General features: G+C 46.0%; 1 long non-coding RNA gene across 1 annotated transcript in view; it reads left to right on the top strand.

The window, feature by feature from the left end:
* Positions 1-8,520, top strand: part of LOC308420657 — a 73,074-nt gene extending 64,554 nt beyond the window's left edge. Inside the window, exon 2 of the long non-coding RNA XR_013975035.1 lies at positions 7,882-8,520. This is a non-coding gene — a long non-coding RNA (uncharacterized lncRNA). The remainder of the gene's footprint in view (positions 1-7,881) is intronic.
* The last annotated feature ends 3,866 nt before the right edge of the window (positions 8,521-12,386 follow it).

Here is a 12,386-nt window from a genome sequence, read left to right as displayed (position 1 = left end):
CCTGTCACAAGGGAATAATGCTGAAAGAAACAGAGGAAGACACTTTTCATTCTTCCCTGTCCTACATACTCATGAACATGGATGCAAATGCTGGGACAAACACACATGCACGCACACACTCATGTATAAGCATAACCCCCCACATATTTACCACACAAACACATTCCAGTTTAAAAAAAAATAATATAAGCTAGGCAGTGGTGGTGCATGTCTTTAATCATAGCACTAGGGAGGCAGAGGCAGGTAGATCTTTGTGAGTTCGAGGGCAGCCTGGTCTACAGAGTGTGTTCCTGGACAGCCAGAGTTGTCTCACAGAGAAAGCCTGACTCAAAACAAAACACCCCCCACAAAATAAAATAAAATAAAACAATATATATTTATATATATGTAAAGCATATATACAAATACACACAATCTTTATCTATCTATCTATATGTATATATATATATATTTTTTTTTTTTTTTTTTTTTTTTTTTTGTGGTAGCAATAAAGGGTGGGGGTGCAGCTCAGAGACAGGATGCTCATGTGGCATGTAAGAGGCCCAGTATTGCAAACCAGTCAGTGGCTCCACACTCCTGGGTGTGGAACAGAATTGCCTTTCCCTTCCTCCAGACAGGGTCTCACTATGACATGTGCCGGGGCTGCTGTCCAGTTGTGCCTTTTCTGCTCCGTTGCCACCACTGTGAACAGGGCACGAGGAAGGGAGCGGGTGTAGAAGTAACTGCAGGTACCGTAAAAGGACATCTTCCACTTGGGTTCCCACTTCTGAACCCAGCAGGCAGCTCAGACTACTCCGGCCAGCATGCCCCAGCAGAGCCCCTGTTTGAACTTAGAACTTAGCTCAGTCTCCACTTGGCTCATTCATCAGGTCACATCCTACATCATCATGGGAAGTCAGTGTGTTGGACTCTTCCCAGAAACTGGGCTGAAGATAGCTCACATGCGAATGGGCACATAATGGGTCAGAGCAAAGATATGCGGCTGATTGAGAGCCACACAGAGGCAGAGGCCAGCAAGCCTCGACCTTTACCCCGTGGCCTCTGTTAGCATATCTAAAGGAAGAATGTGTCCTGGGGGTGGGCCTGTGAAGGGCAAGTTAGTCCAACCAAATACTTTAAGATCTATGGGGAGGAGGGGTCCTGGCCTTCCGTCTCAGGCGGCCTTGTGGTCTGACAGACACTTTCCCTCTGACCTCCTCAGATGTTTCCTTTGGTGGCCTCTCTTTCTCCACCTCCTCCTTAAATGTGGATGTCTGTTGCTGTCCCATCTGCTCTCCCACATTCCTTACATGACAACATCTACCCTGGGCTCAGCTTCCTGTGCCCAGAAACAGTAGGAACCCGAGAGAAATGTGACCACAACACTGGACTGAGTTCATCTCCCAGCCTTGCTTGGCTCTTATGAGATCTTCTGATCAGGTGGCTCTGTCAGTAAGGGCACTTGCTGTTGAGACTGATAACAGCTGTTCGATTCCTGAAGCCCACATGGTGGAAGGCGAGAACCCACTCCTTCAATTTGTCCTCCGATTCCCATACATCCAGTGAGGCAGATGCACAGGTAACATGCCCGTCCCCAGCCCCACGGGGGCGTAGCCCAGGCAAGCCTTGAACCATCAATCCTGCTTTAGCCTCTGCATGATTAGAAAGCATACCCTAGGTACTCTGCACAGCACCCTTGGAACTCTTCATGATTTTATTTACAAGAACCTCTTAGAAGGGTCCCTACTTCTATGTCTGCAGACACTAAATGCTTAGAACTGTTTCTGGTTTTGATTAAAACCCTTTATTTAACTAGATTGAAATGTACTATAAATTACTATTAACCTTTACTCTCCAGAGCTGCAGCAGAGAGTGCATGAACTTGACACACACACACACACACACACACACACACACACACGCGCGCGCGCGCGAATGCACATGTTGATTTTGTACTGGAATTCATAAATGTTGTTTATGTATTTTGAGACAAGGACTTACTATATATCCCCTACTGACCTGAAAATCCCTGTATAGACCAGGCTGGCTTCCAACTCACAAAACTCTGGCTGCCTCTCCCTCGTGAGTGCTGGACTTAACATGTCACTGGACATAGTAACCTCAGGACTTGGGAGGTGGGGACGGGAAGATTAAGAGTCTGAAGCCAGTGTGGAATCCACAGGACACTGTCTCAAAATTCAAAATACCTGATTTGTTCTTAAGATGGTATCCCTCAAACCTTGACTCTGGAAGCTAACAGGGCGGTGGAGGTTCTTGCATGGACATCCTCAGGTATGTAGTAAGTTCAACTAACCCAGGCCACACAGTTAGACTCTGACCCAAAACAAAAGTGCTTTGTTGCTTTTGGGTGTTACTCAAATTCCCCTGCTGGCACAGCCCCTGCATGCTTGGCCCTGCCTTCCTATCTAGCCCCTGTTCCTTGGCACCCTACCATCATGTTGGGGTTTGGCATCCCAGGCGTGGATGAGCATAGGTTGGTTGCTTGGTCGGATTTGGTCCACTTGGTAACTCTGCCTTTCCTGTTCTGTGTGTGCTCCTGTGACCTTTGTTAGGAACAGTTGGCCCCTGCCATGCAGGCAGCCCTATGGAGCAGGGCTGAGAACAGGGCCCTGAAGTGTAGGCTCTTGGCTACAAGTCATGCTTTATGGTGGCCACCGTGTCTCATGTCACCCCCTCCTTCACACTTCAGCAGGGAACTAAGGTTCTTGCAGGGACATCTTTGCAGGTGACACTCAAGCTGTCCTTGAAGGGTCCAGGGCACTTCTAGAATGATGGAGATGGGTGAGAGGGTTTTAGACCGACAAAAGTCTATGAGCTAAGCAAAAAGATCAGTGCAAGGCATTCAGGGGCCCCAGGTCTAGGTGCTTCTGTGTTGGGGAAGAAAATCCAAGGCTGGAGAGAGAATTTGGGTTCAGATCACTGTACTCCCCTACCCCACCCCCGAGCCCCTTTCTTTTCTTTTTTTTCCTTCTAATGGCCTACTTACCATCTTTCAAGCTAAATCTTGGTGGTTCTGAAACCAAGGTCTGGATTTTACCCTGTATTGGTAAGGGGGGAGGGTTGAGGTTTTTATGAATCAAAAGGATGCACGTGCATTCCTAAATGTTCTGAAAGATGGTGTGGGGAGCCGTGGGGATCACAGGTTAGAAACGGTGACTGGAGCCAGAGAGACTACTACAGTTCAAGTGTTTAAAAGGAATGCCGGAGCAGCAACTGGAAGGACCAGATTCCAGAGCATTTGGGAAGCAGTGGTGACAGGACTTGCTTGCAGATTGCTGTAGTGACTAGGACAGGAGAAGTTGAGAAAGAGTGATGCCGACATTTATAGCTTGAGGCCACTCACCAGATCCCAGTTAATATGGGCACTGGGCCGTGGGTATCTAGGATACAGAGCATCAGTGTGCCATCCAGGTGGGGAGTCGGCTGGGGGTTGGTTGAGGATGGATGCTGGTCACTGGAGAAATACGAAAGCTGACTAATTGGATTTAACGGGGCAATTCTTTGAGGTGTGTCTGAGGAGAGAAGATGGGCCTTTGGCTTTATCTGGAAGCCAGTGGAAGAAGAGCCATTGAAAGAAGGGGGCAGGCTAAAAAAGTGAATGGTGGGGTACAGGGGTGCATGCCTGTCATCCCAGCACTTAAGAGGTAGAGGGAGGAGGATCAGAAGTTCAGGGTCACCCTTGGCTATATAACACTGCTCAACACCATGAGCTCCATGAAACGCTATCTCCAGAGAGGGGGTGGGGGTGAAGAATGTGTTGCTCAAGGCACTTCTGGGGCTCTTCAGCAAGTCTCGGCAATGGCAGCTGCATATCAGGAGGGGAGAGCCGACCTTTCTCTTATCTGCTCAGAGACCAGATGCTTCTGCTGGGCCTGGGCTTGCTTCCATGATCTTTCTCACTGCCGTCTGCTCAGCCTCCTTCTGCTGAAGGGGATCTTGTGAGAGAGGGGAGCTCAGCCTCCTCTAACAGAGAGTACCAGGACAGCAAGGGCTACAAAGGGAAACCTTGTCTCTAACAACAACCCAGAACACTGAGAATGCTGGCCCATCCCCATCCTCCGGAGACAGACCCAGGAACTCAGCAGGAAGCTTTTACAACAATGGTGTGCCCTCAGTGTCCTGCCTGGCCTCGGACACAAATCACTCTTTGGAGGGGTACTATCTCATCTCCAGGCACGGATGGGATCTACTCTGAGTTCTGAGTTTAGATGTGTTCCATCCCTCATTCCATCTGTCTGCCCATCAGTCTGTCCATCCTGTGTCCTGCTTCAAAAATTCGTTTGATTCCACTGAGCGATTTGTGTGTGAGTGCATACTTTTGTGTGTCATGGTCGTGTGTAGACATCAGAGGACAGCTTGGGGTGTCCACTTTCTTCTGTCCTGTGCCTCAGGCCTGTTCTGTTCCTTACTGTATGCGTAAATGATGTGTGGGGGGACGGGGTGGGGTGCAGGCACCATGGCACCATGTGGAGCGTAGAGAAGTCTGCCTTCATCTTTAAATGGTTTCTAAGGATTCAAGAGCAGGCCGGCAGGTTTGTACTGCAAGAGCGTTTACCTGTTCTGTCAACCATCCACGTCAACCCACTGTGCAAAGTGACCATCCATTCACTATCCAGAGTGAAACATGGACTTTTGCTTCTTTTTCTCTCTGTGTTTGTGTGTCAGTGGGTGCACAGGTATACAGATGCACACATGCACCCTCACGCACTTTGGGCCAGAGGAGGGTATTGGTCTTTTTCTTTTTCTTTGACCCAAGACAGGTTCTGCCATTGACCATTGAACCTGGAGTTTGTGGTCCTTTGGCTAGGCCGGCTGGGAGTCCCAGAAATCTCCCTGTAGCTACGTTTCCTATCTACAGATTTTAGATCATTTCTTTAGATGGGATCTCCCTGTGTGTGTCCCAGGTTGTCCTGGAACTCTCTGTGTATCTGAGGATGACCTTAACCCCCTGGTCTTCCTGGCTCTATCTTCTAGTGCTGGGACTGCGTGTGTGCCCCAGCCCACTCTGTTCTGCAGATTTTATTCTGTTTGTTTTACATAAATGGAATTCGACAGCAGGCTGTCTTCTGCAGCTCTGTCCTCTGTCCTTAGGATCATGTTTTCAGAGTCTGTACAAGCTGGTGCAGGTTTTGGTGCTATATTTCTGAATTGTGTGTTTGTGGTTCTCTGTTGGCCACACTAGGAATTTAACACATATTTTTGCTAAGCAAGCATTCCAGTACTAAGCAACCCTCTATTTAACATGTAAGTTTGAGATGCTCCTATATTCTTTTCCTTTTGTTTTAGATTTAATTAACTTCATTATAAAAAACAAAAACAGCTAGGTGTGGTGGCATCTGCCTTCAATCCCAGCACTCTGGAGGCAGAGGCAGGCAGAATGCTGTGACCTGGAGGCTAGCCTGGTCTATGTAACAGGTTCCCAGAGATCCAGGTCCAGGCAGAGAGACCCACCTGTCTCAGAAAAATAACAAAACAACTTGGACATAAGGGCATCACACACCAGAATTATCCATACCCAAAGTCAGTTAGACAGGTCATTCTGAAGCTGTGAAGCTTCAGTCACTAATAATAAATTATATTTTATGTTCTCATCTGCCACCAAAAATGAAAATTCTGCTAAGAGTTAAAACTAGAAAAAGTATTCCTCGGCCACGCAGTGGTGGTATACACCTTTGATCCCAGCACTCAGTGGGCAGAGGCAGGTGGATCTATGAGTTTGGGGCCAGCCTGGTCTATAGGATACTCACTGTATTCTGAACAATCAAGGCTGTACAGAGAAAAAACCCTGTTTCAGAAAAGCCAAAAGTAAAAAAAGGAAAGGAGGGAGGAAGGAAAGGCAATCAATCCTCTTTCATAACTTGTGCCCTTTACCAGCATTCAATTTTAGAAAATAATGTTGAAGTTCAATAAAAAAGTTCAGTGGATAAGCTGCCACTAAATTGGCGGAACTGAGTTCTAATCCTCAGAAACCATAGGGAAGTAGAGGACAATGACTGTCCAAAGTAGTTCTTGGAGGTTAGTGCCTGAGCAGCTCTCACAGGGACATCTCACACCACCCTCCCACACACAATAATTAATATAATATTTTTAAAGAAATACTTACTATATTTATGAGTACACTGTAGTTGTTTTTTCAGAAACACCAGAGGAGGACATCAGATCCTATCACAGATGGTTGTGAGCCACCAGGTGGTTGCTGGGAATTGAACTCGGGACCTCTGGAAGAACAGTCAGTGCTCTTCACTGCTGAGCCATCTCTCCAGCCCCTTAATATAATATTTTAAAAAATTACAAGAATGAAATGGAGGCTGAACATGGTGAACATGCCTGCAATCCCAGTGGGGAGACTGAGGCAGGAGGACTGAAAGTTAGAAACCCAGCCTGGGCTATATAGTTAGTCTCCAAAGAAGGGGCAGAGGAGGGGAGACATCAGCTGCAGACTAGAGGGCTCAGTGACAAAGGCACTTGCTACCAAGCCTGAGTTTGATTCCCCAGGACCTACATGGTAGAAAAACTGACTCCCTCCCACAATGTGTCCTCTGACCTCCATAGGCACATGCATATCCATACACATATGTGTAAATACAAAATGAATAGTTTTTTTTTAATAAACCAGGTGTCATGGTGCATACCTTTAATCCCAGTACTCTTGAGGCAGAGGCAGGCAGATTTAAGGCAGGAGAGAGTTTCAAAAAAAAAAAAAAGAAAGAAAGAAAAGGTAAAGGTAAGTTATTAAGAAGGAAACCAAACCACCCAGGACAGAGTTTTTTTTTTTTTTTTTTTTTCTTCTTTAAGATAAACCTGAACCAGATGTGGTGGAATGCTGGTGATCAAGAGCAAGAATACTGCTGGAGCCCAGGAGTTTGAGGTCTTCACTTCAACTTGGATGACTTAATAAGACACCCACACCCACATACACACACACACACACACACACACACACACACACACACACACACACAGCTGGTCATGGTGGCACTTGGAGTCCTAGGCAGGAAGGAGATCAGGAGTTTAAGGTTATCCTTGTTTGTGTAGAGTTTGAGGCTAGCCTGTGCTACCTAAGACCTTCTTTCTAACACTAAAAGGCAGAGGAACTTCCTGTCCCTTGTGTCGCTCATGGCCCAGAAATATCTTAGGTTTAATGGGGTCTCAATAAATCTTTCAGAAAGAGTCTGAGAGTGAATAAAACACACTTCTTGGATGAGTTGCTTACAGAGGCTCGTGAGTTAATTAATGAATTGGAGACGGGGTCTCACTGTGCAGCCCTGGCTGGCCTGAAACGTGCTATGTAGACCAGACAAGCCGTGAACTCACAAAGACCCACCTGCTTCCTCCGCTGTACTGCCACCACACCCTCCCCCTTTTAAATTTAAATGACATTTTTTTTTTTTTTCTCTGCCTATGTAATGTATATGTGTTTACAGTTCCTACAGCAAAGGTGTGAAGGTCAGAGGAGATCAGCCTGTAGGGCTCTCCCCTGAGTCTCAGGGATTGAATTCCAGGCTTGGCTGTAAGCGCTTTTACCCACTCAGATATTTTGATGATTCTGGATTTTTGGCTTCCCACTGTCTAACTAACCTGTAGTGTTATGACACACCAATAACTAATTTTAAATTGGAAAAAAAATGACCCACAAAAGCTTACTATGTAAGAGGACTTTAAGTTAGACTTTGCAAGTATGCATGGCAGCTGGGTGGGGCAGGGAATCACCTGAGCGTCCATTTTCCAGCTCTTTCCACAGGCTAGCCAGTTTTGCAGCTCTTCCCATCTCTACGGGATGAGTTCTAAATCTTGAAGGACAGAGAGGATTTAATTAAAGGCAATGAGGAGAATCGTTTAGAATGGCTATTAACTTGCAGTCTCTGCTCTTTCATCCTGTAGCCCTGAAATGATCTGGAAGTTACGGACCAGCAAGACCTTCAGGAGGAGAAGGCTGGCAGTGGTGAGCGATAAGGCCCTAGGTGGGCTAGACTGCTTCGAACTAGATGGCATTGAATGGGGCATCTGTGGCCTCTCAGAGGAGGACTTTTAAAGCCAGGCTGGCTGGCTTACAAATGGAGGCAGGTCCTTGGACTGGGATGAAAGAGGTGTCACCGCGAGATGAATCTGATGGCCTTGAGCCACCCGTCTGGATCGTTCTGGGAAGCAGTGTAAAGATGGGGTGCTCTCAAAAGTTTTGCATTACGAATGGGGCCCAAACCTTTCAAAGTTAGATTTAAAAAAAAAAAAAAAAAAAAAAAAAAGGAAACCATTGAAACCCCTCCACCACCAGAATGACACGTAGCTTTCTTGGAGTTTATCTTTCCTGAGCCATAAGGATTCAGAGTCTTAGGGAGATGGCTCAGTGGGTAAGAGCAGTTGCCCCAAGCCTAGAAGAACCTGAGTTCAATCTCTGGGACCTGCAATAGTGGACGGAGAGGGCAGGTTCCTATAAGTTCCCTGTCACCCTCACCGGAACATTGTGATGTGCATGGCATCCTATGTGTAAATACATAATAAAATCATTAAAGGAAATAAAAAGACTTACTGATAAGTTATTTCTCAACCGGCGAAATGAGCCAATTCAAGTCAGATTAGATTATATTAAATGCAGGTTTGTTGGGAAGCTGCCCCCAAGGAAGGAGGCCAGGGACTTTGCCATGGAAAGGGAGAGAGAAGAGGGGGAAGAAAAAGCAAGAGTGTATGCTGGTGGTGGTGGTGCTGGGGGGGTAGACATCTTGATTATATAGGGAAGAATGTGGGGGGGGGAAGGGCAGGCCGGCCCTAGGGCTGGAAAGTTTATTGTTGGGGGCAGGGTGTGCAGGTACAGACTGAGGGATGCTGAGAGAACCTGGAGGCCAAGTGTGCTTTGATATGTAAATGTGCATCTCAGTCTTTTGTCTGGAGGTCCAGAACCAGAACTGGGCTCTTTTTACTTATTTTCCTTGGAGAAGCCATTACTTATATGTCACAATAACGAGGACTATATCCCGAACCAGGATCCAAAAATGTGTACTCTTCTGAGATAGGATATAAAGACTTTAGATACATAGCACGTTCACATGGGGCACGGTCAGGCAGGCCCTGGGATCCGATTCTCAACGTCACTCCCTTTTCTGTGCTGTGAAGGGATTCACTTGGTGGCAGAGTTTTGAGAATCCTGCAGCAATATCTAGCAGGCTCTGGCGATGCACCTTCAGAATCCTGGCCCTGGTAGAAGCAGGAGGGTTGGGAGCTCACTGCATTCCCAGAGATCCTGCTTGAAAACAAATGAATACACAAGGAAGCAGAAGAAGTGGGTGTACAGGAGTAGGAACTGAGCCATCTGGGGGACAGTGGGCTCCCACAGGCAACAACCATATCAGGGAGTTTAAAAAAAAGAAGAAAAACAAGTCAACATATAGTTTAGAATAAGGTCAACTTAGGATATACTATTTTTTTATTCATTTGTCTTTTTTTTTTTTTTTTTTTATGTTGCAGGGGTGTTGTTGTTGGGATTCTGTAAACCCCACCCCTCCTCTCTCTCTTGCCTCTCTAGACCTCTTGGCCTCTTCAGCCTTGCTCTCCCACCCCTACTCCTCCTCTTCCCTTCCCCCATCTTCCTCCATGTGCTCATGGCCAGCCTCTACTCCTCTATTTCCCCCCCCTCTCTTTCTCTCTCTCTGCCTCTCCCACCCTCTTAACTCTCCCATGACCTGAATAAACTCTATTCTGTACTATACTCTATTCTGTAGCTGGTTCCTCAAGGGAAAGGGATTCCCAACATGGGCCCCCCAGAAGCATCTCCCTTGCCCCCAGGCCTCACCCCATCTCCTTGTGTCATATGCCCCCCCACTCTCTTCATCCTTTCCCTAACAGTTGTTTGTTTTGCTTCTGAGGCAAAGTCTCACTATGTAGACCAGGCTGGCCTTGAACTCATGGATATATACCTTCCTCTTTAGTATTGGAATTGTACAATTAAATTAATTAATTTTATGTGTGTGTATGTTTATGTATGTGTTTGTGTGTTTGTGTGTATAGGTGTGCCATGATATGAATGTGGAGGTCAGAGGATAACTTGGGAGATTTGGATCTCTCCTCTTTCATGTGTCTCAGGGATCAGACTTAATCAGTCCTTCTCAGAAAGCACTTCACCTCCTGAGTCATCTCACAGGCCCCCCTTCCCTGCACCCTTCCCCACCCCAAGGTCATTTGAGAATCATCAAATTCACTCAGCTCATAAAAGTGCTTGCCGCCAGTCCTGATGACCCGCATTTGATTCTCAAGACCTGTATTGTAGAAGAAGAAAAACAACTTCTGAAGGTTGTTTTCTGGTAACCGAGTGCAAGCAGATGTGCATATACAGACACACTCATGCACAAACACACAGACACGAACACACAAAACAAACATATATATGCCAGGCAGTGATAGGACCTGTTTTTAGTCTTAGGAATAGGGAGGCAGAGAGGAGCAGTCTGGTCTATAGAGATTTCCAGGACAGCCAAGGCTACATAGGAAACCCTGTCTCAGAAAAAACAACAAAAACACTATATACACACACTTTTCCTTTTTTTTTTTTTAACGCACACATTTTAAATCTAACATTTACCTACTCAATCTCTGTTGAGTAGTCACTACAAAATGCCAAAAAAACATTTTTTACATACTGAGCTTAAGCCAGACTCTCCCTAGAACTGCCACTCCAGCAGACCCAGAGGGTAAGTGTGGTCATCATCTCAGTGGACAACCTCAGGGGTACACCGAGACCAGATATCCCAGGAAAAGAGAGGATCACATCAGGTCTTGTGAGTCCCCATCTGTAGCTATGCACCCAGAGGCACCCCAGTCATCCCCCCTTTGGCACACTGGGACTACAGTTGCATGCTCACACAGTGAGTCCTTTACTTCCTGAATGGTCTCCCAAACCCCCACCTCTTTTCTTTTGCTGTTTGTTATTTTTGTTTGTTTGTTTGTTTGAGATAGGGTTTCTCTGTGTAGTCCTGGCTCTCCTGGGATTCCCTCTGTGGGTCTTGAACTCAGAGATATGCCTGTCTTTGCCTCCTAGGTGTATAGTTGTATAAAGATGTGTGTATTCAAGCCTGGGGAGCTTAGAAACTGATCTGGCTCTTCATTTTGATTTTTGAGACAGGGACTTTCACTGAACAGGGAGCTTATGTATAGTGAGACTGGCTGGCCAGCAAGATCCTACAAGCCTCTTATCTCTGCCTCCCCAGGGCTGGTATTAAAAGCCATTTACTGCAGCATCTGCCCTTTAACATGTGTGCCAGGGATCCAAACTCATGTTCTTACGCTTGCATAGGAAAGACTTTACTGGAAGACACAGCTATCCCTTCTTGCCAGAACAATCCCTCCCCTGCTTCCTCTTTGTCTCTTTTTGTATATATTCCAGACCGGTCTCAGATTCTTATATAAGAAAACAACCTTGAAAACGTTGAACTTTAAAATTTTAAAAATTATTTTAAATTGTGTGTGTGTGTGTGTGTGTGTGTGTGTGTGTGTGTGCCAGCGTGCAAAGTCAGAGATGTTGGATCCTTGAGGAGCTGAAGCTACAGGTGGTTGATAGCCATCTGATGTGGGTGCTGGGACTTGAACTCAGGTCTACTAGAAGAATGTTACATAATGTTAAATATTGTGCATTCTTTCTAGCTCTTGACTTACTTATTTCCTTCCTTCCTCACTTCCTTTTTTTCTATTTAAAATAATTTTATTTTTAAATTTTTATTTAAATCAACTTCATTTTGAGACAGGGGAACACTGTGTAGCAGAGAGCGGGTCTTAGTATGTAGCTCGGGATGAATGGACCTCACTAGGTAAAACAGACTGGCCCCAGACTGGCAGAGATCCTTCTGCCTCTGGCTCTTGAGGGCTGGGGTTAAGGGCATGTCCTGCCAAGTTACTGCATTTTTACTTACATGTAGGGGTGTGTATCTGTATGTGGATATGTGCACAGTAGTGGATGCCAGATACATCAGATCCCCTGCGGCTGGACTTCTAGATGCTGTGAGCCGCTTGAACTCTCATCCTTCAGAAGAATAGCATATGCTGTTTACCGATGAGCTATATCTCTCCAGTCCCACAACCTTGAATCTCTGAATGTTCTGCCTCTACCTCTGAAGTGCTAGGATTATGTGAGTTCACATATATCACACTGGATCACACTGGGAATCTATCTCAGCTTTCTTCATGACAGGTATATGCTCTGTCAACTGAACTCCATGCTCAGCCTTAAAATTATCATCAGTTAATTATTAAGATTGCTTTTATTATTTTTGATGGTGTGGGGGGGTGTGGGTGTGTGCAAGTGAGTGAAAATGCCCTCAGTGGCAGGAGGTGATGGCTTCTTCTGGAGCTAGAGTTACAGGTAACTGTGAACTACTTGGCTATGTAGCTTCTGGAAATCAAAT

This window comes from Micromys minutus, assembly GCF_963924665.1.
Source record: "Micromys minutus genome assembly, chromosome: 5".
Classification (NCBI taxonomy): Eukaryota; Metazoa; Chordata; class Mammalia; order Rodentia; family Muridae; genus Micromys; species Micromys minutus.
This window is presented reverse-complemented; position numbering and strand designations above follow the sequence as displayed.